The 20,082-nt window shown below is 40.5% G+C and overlaps 1 protein-coding gene across 4 annotated transcripts in view; it reads right to left on the bottom strand.

Moving 5' to 3' along the window:
* The window catches only part of LOC126417220 (PH and SEC7 domain-containing protein-like), an 826,610-nt gene that overhangs the window by 789,206 nt on the left and 17,322 nt on the right, over nt 1-20,082 (bottom strand). The gene's annotated exons all lie outside the window — the stretch shown is intronic.

The following is a 20,082-nucleotide window of genomic DNA, read 5'->3' as shown; positions in this document are numbered from 1 at the left end:
CTACTGGACAAGTGCTCCTTGCTCTTAAGGTATGCATATTAGAGCCCATGTCGAATGACATTTTTTCCTTGATTTTGTCAATATTACCTCTTCCCAATACATGGAAAGCAAAGAAGTTTTATCCAGAATGAGATTTTCACTCTGCAGCGGAGTGTGCGCTGAAACTTTCTGACAGATTAAAACTGTGTGCCGGACCGAGACTCGAACTCGGGACCTTTGCCTTTCGCGGGCAAGTGCTCTACCAACTGAGCTACCCAAACACGACTCACGCCCCGTCCTCACAGCTTTACTTCTGCCTGTACCTCGCCTCCTACCTTCCAAACTTTACAGAAGCTCTCCTGCGAACCCTGCAGAACTAGCACTCCTGAAAGAAAGGATATTGCGGAGACATGGCTTAGCCACAGCCTGGGGATGTTTCCAGAATGAGATTTTCACTCTGCAGCGCAGTGTGCGCTGATATCAAACTTCCTAGCAGATTAAAACTGTGCGCCGGACCGAGACTCGAACTCGGGACCTTTGCCTTTCGCCGGCAAGTGCTCTAGTAGTAGAGGCTGTAGTAGAAGAGGTCCACTGTCACAGGTATCAAAAAAATTTTCGCTTAAGACTTTCGACACCGTCGTTTCCAGACTAGGGTCCCTTACATCAAATTTATACATTTACTCTTCCCCATCCTTCCTGAAACTTATCATCACAGAATCCCCTTATATTTAGTAATGGCCAATAATGACAAACCACAAGCAACAGCATTATAATTGAATTGGCTTCCGCGGAAAAAAGTCGGATGACAGAGAAGTTTTCTGGGTACGATATCGCGTCATAGTATAAGGAACTATTACTTGTGAAACCAATGTTTCTGCCACGGTTACAGTACACTCACAAGAAGACCACTGTAATCGTGGCCGAACCGTTGGTTTCACTCATAGTCCAGAATGAGTTTTCTCACTCTGCAGTGGAGTGTGCGCTGATATGCAGCATCCTTGCAGATAATGACTGTGCGCCGGAACGAGACTCGAACTTGAGACTTTGCCTATCGCGGGCAAGTGTTTTACCGAGTCGTGCTACCCCAGCACGACTCACGCTCTGTTGTAGCAACTTTCCTTTCGCCGGTACCCCACCTCCTACCTTCCAGAATTCACGTACGCTCTCCTGAGAAACTTGCAAAACTAACACTCCTGAAATAAAGGATACAACGGAGACATGATTTAGCCGCAGACCCGGGAGATGTTTCCAGAATGAGACTTTCACTCTGCAGTGGAGTTCCAGGAGTGCTAGTCCTGCAAGATTAACAAGAGAGCTTCTGTGAATTTTGGAAGGTAGGAGACGAGGCGCTGCCGAAAGTAAAGGTCTGAGGACGGGGCGTGAGTTGTGGTCAGTTGGTACAGCACTTGGCCGAGAAAGACTTAAGTCCCGAGTTTGAGCCTCGGTCCGGCACGCAGTTTTAATCTGCCAGGAAGTTTTACGTGTAATAGTTTGTTAGAATGAGACGTGGTGCCATACCCAGAAAAGATCTCGTGTTACAAGTAGTGCTCTCTGTTGCTGGAAAAACTAACGTTTCATGTGGATCAAAGTAACCAAAAATTGAGCATTACAGTTAGACAATGTTAGAAATGGAAATATGGAATTCTCTAGTTTACTTGCTTTTTTTTTAAATCCAAAATATCAATTTTTACTTCTCAAGAAGTGATATATCATGATACGAATGCTGCTTATAATGCACTTTCGACGAAATGCGAGTACAAAGTTACACAAGCACGATGAAATATACGAAAGTTAGCCAAGCAGCAGCGTCACCACAACTGGCAGAGCTGCCAAATTGCAAGTACGCTCGTAATGCGTTAGACCCACGTAGATCTTCCAGCAAACATTTCTATCGTTACAAATAATCACGTGCTTTGGAAAGGTACAACAACCACAATAATAATAATAATAATAATAATAATAATAATAATAAGCCCCGTGGAGGCCCGGGAAAAGAATAGGCCTCCGGTACGTTCTGCCAGTCGTAAAAGGCGACGAAAAGAACAAACCACTAATAGGGCTTACCCCCCTTTTAGTGTGATTAGTTGGTTCAGGACAGAACTAAAGAAGCCTCGGACAAGTGCCGTCATGGTCGGGGACGACGCTTGAACCCTATGCCCGCCCACAATGGTAACGACACTGCTAGCCAACTGTAAAAGGATTTAAATCCAAATAGAGGTGTTTTGCAGGATATACTTCCTGCAACCACCCTAGAAGGATAACAAAGAGAGGATGAGATGGTCAGATGAAGTTAACCGACACCTCATGTTCTGTTGTTACTAAGCAACAAACCTAGGAACCAACACAACTGGATAAAGATCACAAGTATACACAACATTTATTACCAGATACCCAGAATTAAAATTTTTAACAGAACAACAACTAGCTGATCAGATCCGTGTAATAATAAAAAATAACAGGATACCACAGTCAGAATTAGAACACATCAAACAACAAGCACAACAAATACTGGAACAAAATAATGTGCAATCAGAAGAAGAAGAAGAAGAAAATATAGTAAAGGACTCAAACATCCCAGAGCAAATAAACAAAGAACAACACACATCAATTAAACAATCAGAGGAAAACAAAATCTTAAGACAGCCACCAGAACAAGCACAAACAGAACACAAAGTGACACAAATGTTAGATATAGAAGAAAAATTTCAGCTGACATATATAGAATACAAAGACACAAATACAGATATTAGACCATTCTTGCATAGATCGCCAAATAACCCACAAGTCGAAACAACAATAACAACTATCAACACAATCATACACAACAAAATAAATGAAAACACAACTATGGAAGAGTTACAACTACTGGTTTATATAGGAGCACTCACTACACTAAATATACACACTAGGCAGAGATCAGAACCAACAACAAACACAAGAAACCCACAAAACCAGCATGGCAACACAGGCTACAGACCAGAATAGAAAAACTGAGAAAAGACATCGTACAGCTAACACAATTTATAAGAAATGAAATGTCACTCAAAAAACGAAAAAGGTTAGGTAAAATCTCACAACAAGAAGCGATAGAGCAATTAGATGAAAAGAAGCAGAAATTACAAGCATTGGCCAAACAACTTAGAAGATACAAAAAAAGTGAAAATAGAAGGAAACAAAACCAAATATTCAACACAAACCAATATTGACCTACTCATTTGGAGTAGTGAAATGGAATAACACAATGCCACAAATATAGAATACATCACATGCATTCAGCAACAGAAAGATTCACATTAAGCAGATAATAGATAACACACACATTAAAATAGACAATCCACCAAACATAACAGACATGGAACACTTCTGGAGCAACATATGGTCAAACCCGGTACAACATAACAGGCATGCACGGTGGATACAAGCAGAAACAGATACATACAAGATGATACCACAAATGCCTGAAGTGATAATTTTGCAACATGAAGTCATCCAAGCAATTAATTCTACTCACAATTGGAAAGCCCCTGGAAAAGATAAAATAGCAAATTTCTGGCTAAAGAAGTTCACCTCAACACATTCACATTTAACTAAATTATTGCAGACCCATACACATTCCCTGATACACTTACACAAGGAATGACTTATCTGAAACCTAAAGATCAAGCAGACACAGCAAACCCAGCTAAATATCGCCCCATAACATGCCTACCAACAATATACAAAATATTAACTTCAGTCATTACACAGAAATTAATGACACACACAACATAGCACAAATTTATAAATGAAGAACAAAAAGGCTGTTGCAAAGGAGCACGAGGATGTAAAGAGCAACTGATAATAGATATAGAGGTGACATATCAAGCTAAAACTAAACAAAGGTCACTACACAAAAGCTTTTGATAGTGTTCCCCACTCATGGTTACTACAAATATTGGAAATATACAAAGTAGATCCTAAATTGATACAGTTCCTAAACATAGTAATGAAAAATTGGAAAACCACACTTAATATCCAAACAAATTCAAATAATATCACATCACAGCCAACACAGATTAAGCGTGGAATATACCAAGGAGACTCATTATTCCTTTCTGGCTCTGCCTTGCTCTGAACCCACTATCCAACATGCTAAATAACACAAATTATGGATACAATATTACTGGAACATATCAACACAAAATCACACATCTGTTATACATGGATGATCTAAAACTACTGGCAGCAACAAATCAACAACTCAACCAATTACTAAAGATAACAGTAGTATTCAGCAATGATATAAATATGGCTTTTGGAACAGACAAATGTAAGAAAAATAGCATAGTCAAAGGAAAACACACTAAACAAGAAGATTACATATTGGCGACAGCATAGAAGCGTTGGAAAAAACAGATGCCTATAAATATCTAGGATACAGACAAAAAATAGGAATAGATAATACAAATATTAAAGAAGAACTAAAAGAAAAATATAGACAAAGACTAACAAAAATACTGAAAACAGAATTGACAGCAAGAAACAAGACAAAAGCTATAAATACTTATGCTATACCAATATTGACCTACTCATTTGGAGTAGTGAAATGGAATAACACAATGCCACAAATATAGAATACATCACATGCATTCAGCAACAGAAAGATTCACATTAAGCAGAAAGGAAGGAGGAAGGGGATTTATCGACATAAAAAACCTACATTATGGACAGGTAGACAATTTAAGAAAATTCTTCATAGAACGAGCAGAAACCAGCAAAATACACAAAGCAATCACTCATATAAATACATCAGCTACACCATTGCAATTTCATAACCACTTCTACAACGCTTTAGATCACATAACATCAACAGATACGAAGAAAGTAAATTGGAAAAAGAAAACACTGCATGGTAAGCACCCGTATCATCTAACACAGCCACACATTGATCAAGCCACATCCAACACATGGCTAAGAAAAGGCAATATATACAGTGAGACGGAAGGATTCATGATTGTAATACAGGATCAAACAATAAACACCAGATATTACAGCAAGCTTATTATTAAAGATCCCAATACCACAACAGATAAATGCAGACTTTGCAAACAACAAATAGAAACAGTAGATCACATCACAAGCGGATGTACAATACTAGCAAATACAGAATACCCCAGAAGACATGACAATGTAGCAAAAATAATACATCAACAACTTGCTATACAACATAAACTAATAAAACAACACGTTCCCACATACAAGTATGCACCACAAAATGCACTGGAGAATGATGAATACAAATTATACTGAAACAGAACCATTATAACAGATAAAACAACACCACATAACAAACCTGACATCATACTTACCAATAAAAAGAAGAAATTAACACAACTAATCGAAATATCCGTACCCAATACAACAAATATACAGAATATATATGAACCATGGACCTTGCCGTTGGTGGGGAGGCTTGCGTGCCTCAGCGATACAGATAGCCGTACCGTAGGTACAACCACAACGGAGGGGTATCTGTTGAGAGGCCAGACAAACGTGTGGTTCCTGAAGAGGGGCAGCAGCCTTTTCAGTAGTTGCAAGGGCAACAGTCTGGATGATTGACTGATCTGGCCTTGTAACAATAACAAAAACGGCCTTGCTGTGCTGGTACTGCGAACGGCTGAAAGCAAGGGGAAACTACAGCCGTAATTTTTCCCGAGGGCATGCAGCTTTACTGTATGATTACATGATGATGGCGTCCTCTTGGGTAAAATATTCTGGAGGTAAAATAGTCCCCCATTCGGATCTCCGGGCGGGGACTACTCAAGAGGATGTCGTTATCAGGAGAAAGAAAACTGGCGTTCTACGGATCGGAGTGTGGAATGTCAGATCCCTTAATCGGGCAGGTAGGTTAGAAAATTTAAAAAGGGAAATGGATAGGTTGAAATTAGGTATAGTGGGAATTAGTGAAGTTCGGTGGCAGGAGGAACAAGACTTCTGGTCAGGTGACTACAGGGTTATAAACACAAAATCAAATAGGGGTAATGCAGGAGTAGGTTTAATAATGAATAGGAAAATACGAATGCGGGTAAGCTACTACAAACAGCATAGTGAACGCATTATTGTGGCCAAGATAGATACGAAGCCCACGCCTACTACAGTAGTACAAGTTTATATGCCAACTAGCTCTGCAGATGACGAAGAAATTGAACAAATGTATGATGAAATAAAAGAAATTATTCAGATTGTGAAGGGAGACGAAAATTTAATAGTCATGGGTGACTGGAATTCGAGTGTAGGAAAAGGGAGAGAAGGAAACATAGTAGGTGAATATGGATTGGGGGACAGAAATGAAAGAGGAAGCCGCCTGGTCGAATTTTGCACAGAGCACAACATAATCATAACTAACACTTGGTTTAAGAATCATGAAAGAAGGTTGTATACATGGAAGAACCCTGGAGATACTAAAAGGTATCAGATAGATTATATAATGGTAAGAGAGATTTAGGAACCAGGTTTTAAATTGAAAGACATTTCCAGGGGCAGATGTGGACTCTGACCACAATCTATTGGTTATGACCTGTAGATTAAAACTGAAGAAACTGCAAAAAGGTGGGAATTTAAGGAGATGGGACGTGGATAAACTAAAAGAACCAGAGGTTGTACAGAGATTCAGGGAGAGCATAAGGGAGCAATTGACAGGAATGGGGGAAATAAATACAGTAGAAGAAGAATGGGTAGCTTTGAGGGATGAAGTAGTGAAGGCAGCAGAGGATCAAGTAGGTAAAAAGACGAGGGCTAGTAGAAATCCTTGGGTAACAGAAGAAATATTGAATTTAATTGATGAAAGGAGAAAATATAAAAATGCAGTAAGTGAAACAGGCAAAAAGGAATACAAACGTCTCAAAAATGAGATCGACAGGAAGTGCAAAATGGCTAAGCAGGGATGGCTAGAGGATAAATGTAAGGATGCAGAGGCTTATCTCACTAGGGGTAAGATAGATACTGCCTACAGGAAAATTAAAGAGACCTTTGGAGATAAGAGAATGACTTGTATGAATATCAAGAGCTCAGATGGAAACCCAGTTCTAAGCAAAGAAGGGAAAGCAGAAAGATGGAAGGAGTATATAGAGGGTCTATACAAAGGCGATGTACTTGAGGACAATATTATGGAAATGGAAGAGGATGTAGATGAAGATGAAATGGGAGATATGATACTGCGTGAAGAGTTTGACAGAGCACTGAAAGACCTGAGTCGAAACAAGGCCCCCGGAGTAGACAATATTCCACTGGAACTACTGACGGCCGTGGGAGAGCCAGTCCTGACAAAACTCTACCATCTGGTGAGCAAGATGTATGAAACAGGCGAAATACCCTCAGACTTCAAAAAGAATATAATAATTCCAATCCCAAAGAAAGCAGGTGTCGACAGATGTGAAAATTACCGAACTATCAGCTTAATAAGTCACAGCTGCAAAATACTAACACGAATTCTTTACAGACGAATGGAAAAACTAGTAGAAGCCAACCTCAGGGAAGATCAGTTTGGATTCCGTAGAAACACTGGAACACGTGAGGCAATACTGACCTTACGACTTATCTTAGAAGAAAAATTAAGGAAAGGCAAACCTACGTTTCTAGCATTTGTAGACTTAGAGAAAGCTTTTGACAATGTTGACTGGAATACTCTCTTTCAAATTCTAAAGGTGGCAGGGGTAAAATACAGGGAGCGAAAGGCTATTTACAATTTGTACAGAAACCAGATGGCAGTTATAAGAGTCGAAGGACATGAAAGGGAAGCAGTGGTTGGGAAGGGAGTAAGACAGGGTTGTAGCCTCTCCCCGATGTTGTTCAATCTGTATATTGAGCAAGCAGTAAAGGAAACAAAAGAAAAATTCGGAGTAGGTATTAAAATTCACGGAGAAGAAATAAAAACTTTGAGGTTCGCCGATGACATTGTAATTCTGTCAGAGACAGCAAAGGACTTGGAAGAGCAGTTGAATGGAATGGATAGTGTCTTGAAAGGAGGATATAAGATGAACATCAACAAAAGCAAAACAAGGATAATGGAATGTAGTCTAATTAAGTCGGGTGATGCTGAGGGAATTAGATTAGGAAATGAGGCACTTAAAGTAGTAAAGGAGTTTTGCTATTTGGGGAGCAAAATAACTGATGATGGTCGAAGTAGAGAGGATATAAAATGTAGGCTGGCAATGGCAAGGAAAGCGTTTCTGAAGAAGAGAAATTTGTTAACATCCAGTATAGATTTAAGTGTCAGGAAGTCATTTCTGAAAGTATTCGTATGGAGTGTAGCCATGTATGGAAGTGAAACATGGACGATAAATAGTTTGGACAAGAAGAGAATAGAAGCTTTCGAAATGTGGTGCTACAGAAGAATGCTGAAGATTAGATGGGTAGATCACATAACTAATGAGGAAGTATTGAATAGGGTTGGGGAGAAGAGAAGTTTGTGGCACAACTTGACCAGAAGAAGGGATCGGTTGGTAGGACATGTTCTGAGGCATCAAGGGATCACCAATTTAGTATTGGAGGGCAGCGTGGAGGGTAAAAATCGTAGAGGGAGACCAAGAGATGAATACACAAAGCAGATTCAGAAGGATGTAGGTTGCAGTAGGTACTGGGAGATGAAAAAGCTTGCACAGGATAGAGTAGCATGGAGAGCTGCATCAAACCAGTCTCAGGACTGAAGACCACAACAACAACAACAACAACAGAAGAAAACAGGAGAAAAAATTGAAAAATACATCCAACTGGCTGAGGAAGTCAAGGACATGTGGCATCAGGATAATGTTGACATTTTACCAATTATACTATCAACTACAAGAGTCATACCACATAGTATCCACCAGTACATCAACGTAATACAGCTACATGCAAACATATATACACAACTACAGAAATCTGTAATTATTGATACATTTTCAATTACCCGAAAGTTCCTAAATGCAATGTAACATATACTGTACAGTTAAAAGGAAGTCACGCTTGATCAAGGTCCGCGTCACTTCCCATTTTTGACCAGACATAACGTCTGAGAAAAGAAAGAATATTATTATTATTATTATTATTATCTTTCCTTTCTCAGACCTTAGGTCTGGTTCGGAATGAAAGTCACGCGGACCTTGATCAAGCGTCACTTCGTTTTAACTGTACGGTATATGCTACATTGCGTTTAGGAACTTTCGGGTAATTGAACATGTATCAATAATTACGGATTTCTGAAGTTGTATATATAAGTTTGGATGTAGCTGTATTGCATTGGTGTAGTGGTGGATATTGCGTGGTATGACTCCTGTAGTTGAAAGTATAATTGGTATAATGTCAACTTTATCCTGATGCCACATGTCCTTGACTTCCTCAGCCAGTTGGATGTATTTTTCAATTTTTTCTCCTGTTTTCTTCTGTATATTTGCTGTATTGGGTATGGATATTTCAATTAGTTGTGTTATTATTATTATTATTATTGTGTTATTATTGTGTTATTATTATTATCTTTCCTTTCTCAGACCTTAGGTCTGGTTTGGAATGAAAGTGACGTGGACCTTGATCAAGCGTCACTTCCTTTTAACTGTACGGCATAGTTACATTGCGTTTAAGAACTTTCGGGTAATTGAACATGTATCAATAATTACGGATTTCTGAAGTTGTATATATAAGTTTGGATGTAGTTTGCATTGGTGTAGTGGTGGATATTGCGTGGTATGACTCCTGTAGTTGAAAGTATAATTGGTATAATGTCAACTTTATCCTGATGCCACATGTCCTTGGCTTCCTCAGCCAGTTGGATGTATTTTTCAATTTTTTCTCCTGTTTTCTTCTGTATATTTGATGTATTGGGTATGGATATTTCAATTAGTTGTGTTAATTTCTTCTTTTTATTGGTGAGTATGATGTCAGGTTTGTTATGTGGTGTTTTTTTATCTGTTATAATGGTTCTGTTCCAGTATAATTTGTATTCATCATTCTCCAGTACATTTTGTGGTGCATACTTGTATGTGGGAACGTGTTGTTTTATTAGTTTATGTTGTATGGCAAGTTGTTGATGTATTATTTTTGCTACATTGTCATGTCTTCTGGAGTATTCTGTATTTGCTAGTATTGTACATCCGCTTGTGATGTGATCTACTGTTTCTATTTGTTGTTTGCAAAGTCTGCATTTATCTGTTGTGGTATTGGGATCTTTAATAATATGCTTGCTATAATATCTGGTGTTTATTGTTTGATCCTGTATTGCAATCATGAATCCTTCCGTTCAAAATGGTTCAAATGGCTCTGAGCACTATGGGACTCAACTGCTGAGGTCATTAGTCCCCTAGAACTTAGAACTAGTTAAACCTAACTAACCTAAGGACGTCACAAACATCCATGCCCGAGGCAGGATTCGAACCTGCGACCGTAGCGGTCTTGCGGTTCCAGACTGCAGCGCCTTTAACCGCACGGCCACTTCGGCCGGCAATCCTTCCGTCTCACTGTATATATTGCCTCTTCTTAGCCATGTGTTGGATGCGTCTTGATCGATGGGTGGCTGTGTTAGATGATATGGGTGCTTGCCATGTAGTGTTTTCTTTTTCCAATTTACTTTCTTTGTATCTGTTGATGTTATGTGATCTAAAGGGTTGTAGAGGTGGTTATGAAATTGTAGTGGTGTAGCCGATGTATTTATGTGGGTGATTGCTTTGTGTATTTTGCTAGTTTCTGCTCGTTCTAGAAAGAATTTTCTTAAATTGTCTACCTGTCCATAATGTAGGTTTTTTATGTCGATAAATCCCCTTCCTCCTTCCTTTCTGCTTAAAGTGAATCTTTCTGTTGCTGAATGTATGTGATGTATTCTACATTTGTGGCATTGTGATCGTGTAAGTGTATTGAGTGCTTCTAGGTCTGTGTTACTCCATTTCACTACTCCAAATGAGTAGGTCAATATTGGTATGGCGTAAGTATTTACAGCTTTTGTCTTGTTTCTTGCTGTCAATTCTGTTTTCAGTATTTTTGTTAGTCTTTGTCTATATTTTTCTTTTAGTTCTTCTTTAATATTTGTATTATCTATTACTATTTTTTGTCTGTATCCTAGATATTTATAGGCATCTGTTTTTTCCATCGCTTCTATGCAGTCGCTGTGGTTATCTAGTATGTAATCTTCTTGTTTAGTGTGTTTTCCCTTGACTATGCTATTTTTCTTACATTTGTCTGTTCCAAAAGCCCTATTTATATCATTGCTGAATACTTCTGTTATCTTTAGTAATTGGTTGAGTTGTTGATTTGTTGCTGCCAGTAGTTTTAGATCATCCATGTATAGCAAATGTGTGATTTTGTGTGGGTATGTTCCAGTAATATTGTATCCATAATTTGTATTATTTAGCATGTTGGATAGTGGGTTCAGGGCAAGGCAGAACCACATAGGACTTAATGAGTCTCCTTGGTATACTCCACGCTTAATCTGTATTGGCTGTGATGTGATATTATTTGAATTTGTTTGGATATTAAGTGTGGTTTTCCAATTTTTCATTACTATGTTTAGGAACTGTATCAATTTAGGATCTACTTTGTATATTTCCAATATTTGTAGTAACCATGAGTGGGGTACACTATCAAAAGCGTATGCGTAGCGTAGTGACCTTTGTTTAGTTTTAGCTTGATATGTCACCTCTATATCTATTATCAGTTGCTCTTTACATCCTCGTGCTCCTTTGCAACAGCCTTTTTGTTCTTCATTGATAATTTTGTTCTGTGTTGTATGTGTCACTAGTTTCTGTGTAATGACTGAAGTTAATATTTTGTATATTGTTGGTAGGCATGTTATGGGGCGATATTTAGCTGGGTTTGCTGTGTCTGCTTGATCTTTAGGTTTCAGATACGTTATTCCATGTGTAAGTGTATCAGGGAATGTGTATGGGTCTGCAATGTAACTGTTAAATAATTTAGTTAGATGTGAATGTGTTGAGGTGAACTTCTTTAGCCAGAAATTTGCTATTTTATCTTTTCCAGGGGCTTTCCAATTGTGAGTAGAATTAGTTGCTTGGGTGACTTCATGTTGCAAAATTATCACTTCAGGCATTTGTGGTATCATCTTGTATGTGTCTGTTTCTGCTTGTATCCACCGTGCATGCCTGTTATGTTGTACCGGATTTGACCATATGCTGCTCCAGAAGTGTTCCATGTCTGTTATGTTTGGTGGATTGTCTATTTTTATGTGTGTGTTATCTATTGTTTGGTAAAATTTCTTTTGGTTGGTGTTGAATGTTTGGTTTTGTTTCCTTCTATTTTCACTTTTTTTGTATCTTCTGAGTCGTTTGGCCAAAGCTTGTAGTTTCTGCTTCTTTTCGTCTAACTGCTCTATTGCTTCTTGTTGTGAGATTTTACCTAACCTTTTTCCTTTCTTGTCTGATATTTCATTTCTTATAAATTGTGTTAGCTGTCCGATGTCTTTTCTCAGTTTTTCTATTCTGATCTGTAGCCTGTGTTGCCATGCTGGTTTTGTGGGTTTCTTCTGTGTGTTGGTTCGTTCTGATCTCTGCCTAGTGTGTATATTTAGTGTAGTGAGTGCTCCTATATAAACCAGTAATTGTAACTCTTCCATAGTTGTGTATTCATTTATTTTGTTGTGTATGATTGTGTTGATAGTTTTTATTGTTGTTTCGACTTGTGGGCTATTTGGTGGTCTATGCAAGAATGGTCTAATGTCTGTATTTGTGTCTTTGTATTCTATATATGTCAACTGAAATTTTTCTTCTATATCTAACATGTGTGTCACTTCATGTTCTATTTGTGCTTGTGTTGGTGACTGTCTTAAGATTTCGTTTTCCTCTGATTGTTTAATTGATGCATGTTGTTCTTTGTTTGTTTGCTCTGGGATGTTTGAGTCAATTACTGTATTTTCTTCTTCTTCTGATTGCACATTATTTTGTTCCAGTATTTGTTGTACTTGTTGTTTGATGTTTTCTAATTCTGACTGGGGTATCCTGTTATTTTTTATTATTACACGAATCTGATCAGCTAGACGTTGTTCTGTTAAAAATTTTAATTCTGGGTATCTGGTAATAAATGTTGTGTATACTTGTGATCTGTATCCAGTTGTGTTGGTTCCTAGGTTTGTTAATAGTCGTTCGAAGTGGGTTCCTAACATCCGGTAACACTGCGCAACAGGATTAAAGGATCACTTTTTCGAAACAGCTGAACTGCTTTCCATTGTGATGCATAAGTTTGATATTTGGCTCACATCTGCCCTACATAATTCCTCTGTAATAGTGGAAAAGCGTGGGATTCTACGACGTAATCCTCGGGCTCGGTGACGCGTCAATGAAACTACCCCCCCCCCCCCCCTTCCCTGGGGCGTTGACAGCCACACATTTCGTGGTCTAAAACGACAGTTCGCAGTGCGATGAGCAACAAAAAGATGTTCCTGACAACCACTGACAGTGCTGACACTCACTGACGTTTCATCCACTCTCCAAGGACACTGCGAGGCTGCATTCTCATTGAAAGTGATAGCACCCCTTTGGACTGCAGAGCGACCGCAATTTTTGCTCTCGTGTACAAGTTGGAACCAGCAGACCATTCTAAACCATTCGATGAAATCTGAACGTGATCTGAAGCAGCAAAGAGTACTTATGATTTTACATCCCTCCTGTGGCGTGGTCACGCGGGAGTGCAACATTAACATGTGCGTGAATAAAACGGCAAAGGGCCCCTCTAAGTTTGCAAAACCCTCGGTGCATCCCCGGCGTCTTTGTTGAGCACGTTACAAATGTAGCTACATATATTTCGACAACAAATCAGCCTGGCGGCTGCTCTAGCGCCTGTGGGAAGGCAATCTCTTCGACAGCCTTTGGGTGCGGTTTACGTATCCTTAGGCGCTACAGCAGCCGCCATGCTTAATTGGTGTCTGAAGTTTCTGACTGGCACATTTGTAATGTGTGCAACAATGTTGCGCGAGTGGCGCCGTGGGTGTTGCCAAATTGGGGGGGGGGGGGGGGGGGAATCTTAGAGTGACCCTTTGCCGTTTCATTCATGCACATATTAATGTTGCACTCTCGCATGATTACAGCACAGAAAGGCGGGAAACAGGACGGCTGGAAAAGGAGATGTGCCCTTTGTTACGAGGGTCGTTCAATAAGTAATGCCCCACATTTTTTAAAAAAGCAATTAATACCCACAGAGAAACGTCTTTGATGATGATTCACATTTGATGTATTTTCTGTGCGCCGGTGAAGTTTCGAACCGTTCTGGCAAAAGGCGGAGCGGTGTTACAGCGTCAAATTGGTATCTGCATACGACTCACATTACACGGAGCGTGCTGTTATTAAATTCGAATTTGCAGAAAAACAAACCGAGGCGAACATCCATAAACGTTTGTGTGCAGTGTACGAGGATGCTGCAGTTGATATTAGTACAGTTGGGTGGTGGGTAAAGAAAGTTACAGCCTCAGGAAATGCAGAAACAGAGCTTCATGATCAGCCACGCTCGAGACGTTCTGTCACAGTCACTGCTCCAGACAAGCTGAATCCTGCAGATGCCACTATTTGTGCTGGCCGGCGCATCACAACTCGACAATTGGCTCTACAGTTGTCGGTCAGCATTGGAAGTGCGTCTGCAATGATCTAGACTCACGGCCACTCCGCAACACGATAATACACGCCCACGCACAAGTCTGACAACCCGGGAACCCATCGCCAAATTGAGTTGGCCTTCACTGCCTCATCCACCTACAGTCCAGACCTAGCACCCTCGGAGTTCATCTCTTTGGGCCGCTTAAAGATTCTCTACGGGGAACACACTTTGATGATGACGAGACTGTCAGACATGCAGTAAAAACATGGCTACGCCTAAAGGACAAGAGCTTTTACCAGCAGGGAATACATGCTCTTCCACAACGTTGGCGTACGGCCATAGAGTGTGATGGAGACTACGTAGAAAAATAGGACATGGACAAGTCATGTCGATGCATATTGTCATCAAATTCTGATCAAATTCTGACTCTTAACAATAAATGTGTTCTGAGAAAAAAAAAAAAAACCTGGGGCATTATTTATTGAACGACCCTCGTACTTCGGATCAAACTCGAATTTCGCTGAATGGTTTCGAACGGTTCCTAGAGATTCCAAGCTGCACACGAGAACAAAAGTTGCGGTCGCTCTGCACTCCAGAGGGGTGTTATCACGTTCGATGTGGATGCAGCCCCACAATGTCTTTAGAGAAGCGTGAAGCGTCAGAGGGTGTCAGCTGTGTCGAAGTTTGGAAAGAAATCTTCCTGTTGCTTATCGCACTGGGAAAGTCGGTTTCGACTTGATGTGCGTGGCAATATTGGCCCTGGGAAAGGAGGGGTTTCATTGACGCCCTTTATGTCACCTTCCCTTTTATGCCATTTCCTGGCACCTTTTCGTGTCTATTCTGAGCGGCGGTGTGTCTGAAACGTTTTCATCGGCCACCCACAAGAAAAGTGCATGATTTCAATGCTAGTGTCACGGTAGTGACCTCCGTCGCATAGACGTCAAAAGATGGAGTGAAATGGGGGCAAGAGGCGCTGTTATGACCTTTTCGTCCACGTTGGTGAGGTTCGGTGCCAATGGGACATCATTAATCCATCTTAGAGCTCACATGAACTTCTGAGCTATGGCCTTTTTTTTTCACATGTGTTAACACCTTGCTGTCTGAAAGTCACCAAGCTGAGGGTTGCAGGCATCTTTGAGCCTCATTTGAAACATACGCTGTCAATGGGAGAGAATTACGGCGTTTCGAAAAAGCTGTTCTTTAATTTTGTTGCGCAGTGTTGTTGAGCTTTAATATGAATCGTCTAACAGGTCTCGATAAAGAAAATTAATCTCTCCCAACCACTTCCAGTTGGTATATTAAAAAACCAAAAACCCGCCTCGATTGCGAAAAAAGTACCTAGTGTTAAGTGTTCGCAATCGAGGCGGGTTTTTAGTTTTTTAATATATTAACCAACGATTGCTGACGCGCTGCGATGTTGAAGGTTCTTACTTCCAGTTGATCCGTTTCAGACACAGACACACGACTTACTGGCGGGCGCCCGCAGCTGGTAAGCCTGGTGTTGAAGGGAAGTCGCCCAACCGTGTCGGAGAACTTGTTGTGGTGGCAAGTAGATGCCAGTTGTAGTTGCAGTGTAAAAGCAGCCTTAATAAGGCAGCCAACTGGTTTAGTAATCGTGTGTTAATACAGAATGTGCAACGCAACGAACTAAGTAAGTCTGTCAGCAACGACTGTGACGCGAGCATTCTTCCATAATATTGTTTGATAGGGGGCGACTGCCGAATATGATAGCTGCATGCCGTTTTCAAAAATAAGGCGATTCAGATTGTACGAACGACACGATACGGCACAGTAAAGGGTCCTGGCGTGACGGCATAGGCATTCTACCGGAGTGGACTCACTCTCGAAGGAACGGTCACGCCCTAATAATAGATACGGCAGACGTGTGCTGCGCCGGAAAAAGATGCTGCGCCACTGGAAGGGGCAGAGAGGACAGTGGGGCGGATCCTGGACAGCCACAGCACGGGACACCTGCCTCGTGGTAGCTAATTTCAATTACTTGGTACCTCATGTTTCAACTCCAACCTTCCCTCTGTGCTCAGCCGTCCGCAGCGACAGAAAATCTCTTTACAGTCCATGTGCTACAAAATATGTCGACAATCTTAAATAGGCTACATGTAAGGTATAAATATCACTGTGACGCAGTTGAATGGCTGACAACTTTCCTGAAAAACGATATCTGTGGACACTGAACTCTACAGTCACAAATTGGAAACAGGAAAGGATCGCGGTTGAATGTTCCACCCACCGTCCTGTACGCCTCCTATGACATACAACGAATTTTTAGAGCATACCATAGACAGCAGACTATTCAAGGTTGTCAATATTACTTAGACTCAGTGTGATTTCATGAAAGGTTGTGGGAACACCGATGCTGTCCTCGCAACTAGCTTGCTCACAGAGAAACTATGTGAGAGATGTAATCTTCGCATTTCCACTTCGCTCTTCTGGATCTAGAAAAGACTTTTGGACGGGTACCACATGATCACATTTGATTTGTCCTCTGATATCATGAAGTAACTGAAAAGTAATCGAACGGCGCAGCCACTATATCACAATCCTCAAACTCGAGTACTATATGTTGCTGGGGTATCAAGTGATTTCCCTGTTTCTTGGGTCTCCATCAGATATCTGCTCTTTCATCCCTCCTCTTCAGCATAATAATGGACATGATCGAGAGGGATCGTCATAAATTAGAACCTTGAGCACCGCTGCCGATGTTCTTCTGGCTGCTGAAGAAAGTAACGACTTTGAAAGACAAGTCCAAGCATGAAAGAACAGCTTCGAACATTCAGAACTATTCCTCAATATAAAGAAAACAAACTCAATACCTATCAACAGATTCAATTAATACGGATTCCATCACGATCGACGGTACGTGTCTGCCAAAGACAAATCAAGAAGTAACTTTACTCAAAAATCGATGGCGACCGCTTACTCGTTCCCGAAATCAAACACTGAGTTAGCAGCGTATGGTTTAAATGGCCGACAATGGCTTGCGTGCTCTGTGGTAAGATGATCCCGGACTGACTCAGGTCGCGAATGTACCGCTCTGCAAACAGCGTTGTACCGTATAAAAGAAACGAAGCAGATCAACGACCTACTGTAATGGAAACCAAAATGTTTCGGTGGACACCAGATCTGACACACCGCCGCCGTGACCAACGATGAAATTCGCTGGGGATTTGGCACCAAACGTTGAGAAGATAAGGGAAAGTCGCCTAAGGTGGTATACACATGTACTTCGAACAGATCAAGAAACAGTAGCAAAACGATGGTTTTAGTTGAAAATCGATGGTAAAAAGACTATTGGGCCCATGCAAAGTTGGCGAGATACCCTCCATATCGACTTAAAGATAGGGAGCCTCCACATTGCCCAAGTAGAAGGTATCATCAGATGGAGACAGAGTGTCAAGAGTGCAGACCTCGTTTCACTGCGGGACACTAAGGAAGAAAGGTACTATACATATCTGTACTCTCTTCTGGTATTCTGTTTCTTTACCGATTTGCGCAATGAAGTCAGCCAGTACAATCTTCGTACCTCTGGAGATTTTTTCCAATACTTCCTCGAGTTTGGCCCAATAGTTTTCGTTTATCTTGTGGATCTTTTCTGTTTTCTAGGTTAGTGGGCGCACATAGAATGATCAGTGTTATCCGCTAGGTCATGAGGACGTTGTTTATGGGAGATATTTCTCTGACTGAGTTGATTACATTTCTGTGTATCAAAAAGGCCATGCCCGGAAGCGGAGCGGCGTTAGCGACTCTTGTTCCTGTTTTGCACCTGAAGGTTCAAAATGGCTCTAAGCACTATGGGACTTAACATCTGAGGTCATCAGTCCTCTAGACTTAGAACTACTTAAACCTAACTAACCTAAGGACATCTCACACATCCATGCCCGAGGCAGGATTCGAACCTGCGACCGTAACAGCAGCGCGGTTCCGGACCGAAGCGCCTAGAAGCGCTCGCCCACAGCGGCGGGCTGCACCTGAAGGTCCAGTAGTTACTGTAGTCTACTGTGTCTTCATCGCTGAATCGTGTATATGTACACGATTCACCGATGAAGACAAAACTGTTCCGTCTGTTTCTTGTAGCATATTTTATGCATTATGAATGAAACACACACACACACACACACACACACACACACACACACACACACACACACGCACGCACGCACGCACGCACGCACGCTTGCGTAATATTTATTATCTTCTTTAACAAAACTCTTTCTGGCGTTAAGCCATCGTCATGCGAAAAACTAAATATGCGCGTCTGTCAAATTTGCGTAGGATCAACGATTTTGAATTAGTGTATCTGTAGGATATTTCGGTTGGTTCCCAAAAGTGACAACTGTTAATGTGTGTTTTAGCACTAAAACGAGAGTAATATTTAAGTGAAAGTACGATGTAAAAGCGTTTAAGTCAGGTAAAATAGGTCAGACATTAAATAATGAACTGTATAACAAATTATAACAATTGTTATGATAAGAAAATAAACTGAACAATAAACTTTGGTGATATGTTAAGAGGGGGTATCTGAACAAGACATCTTGTCTTTAACAGGTCCAATTTTACAAACAGGTAAGATTTTACATCTGAGATTAAGCAGGTAAGTGAAGCAATTATGGCTGTACAAAGCAATAATATATGGTGTTTGCGACATCAATCCCTCCTTCCACAGAGTGCCATTAAAACTCACAAAAAAGTGCAGCTGATTTGAGACCTCACTGAAATTCAGCTTCTACTAGAGTTGTCAATGCTAAGACTCGAGCGCAGGTGCTCCGATGTTTCCTGATGCCACCTTGTTCGATAGGAATGATTTTTATCAATGGCGTCTCTCAAGCTACTTCGAATAAGCATTTGTACTAGCTTACACGTCATACCGAGTAGCGATAATGGTTGACAGTGAGATGAATCAGTTCCGTCTTTGCCTCGTTCTATTATGGTTATTATCTTAGCAAAGCTTTGGTAATTTTCCAGTTCTCACTATCTCATTGCAAAATTCAATGAGCCATAATTTTGTTTTTGGTCCAATGGCTTCAATGAACTCTCGAATACGTCATCAAAGCCAAGTTTTATTTACCTTTCTGTGGAAGTCACGTTAACAGTCCAGATGCGGTTTTACGTGGAACCTATTTACGTGCAATCCATTTTTCACGGTTCACGTGTGTACCACGTCTACTTTAGTTTTCGATGCAACAGCAGCGGCATTCACCTTCATACTAACGACAAACCGCGTCGAGTTTTCAAAACATTCAGTATCATGTATTTTACAGTGGAAACAAATTTGTGCTATTAAATGACTTATGTTGTGCGGTGACTTTACAAGCACTCTCAACAAACTTTCAATAAAAATTGATCAGCTTTCCAAATAGTACACCTTTTCTATAAGAAATGCACAAGCACTGCCAGAACAAATCATTTTTAATGATATATTAGTCATTTAATGATTTTTTGGCAACTAGCTACACCAGAAATGATTATAAGAACAGCTGCACATGCCTCTTATGTAATGTAAATAAACAATTGCATCAGAGCTGCCAAATAAAAAGGAAAGTATGG

Source organism: Schistocerca serialis, chromosome 1, assembly GCF_023864345.2.
Source record: "Schistocerca serialis cubense isolate TAMUIC-IGC-003099 chromosome 1, iqSchSeri2.2, whole genome shotgun sequence".
Taxonomy (NCBI): Eukaryota; Metazoa; Arthropoda; class Insecta; order Orthoptera; family Acrididae; genus Schistocerca; species Schistocerca serialis.
The sequence above is the reverse complement of the archived record's forward strand: the minus strand, read 5'-3'. Positions and strand labels throughout refer to the sequence as shown.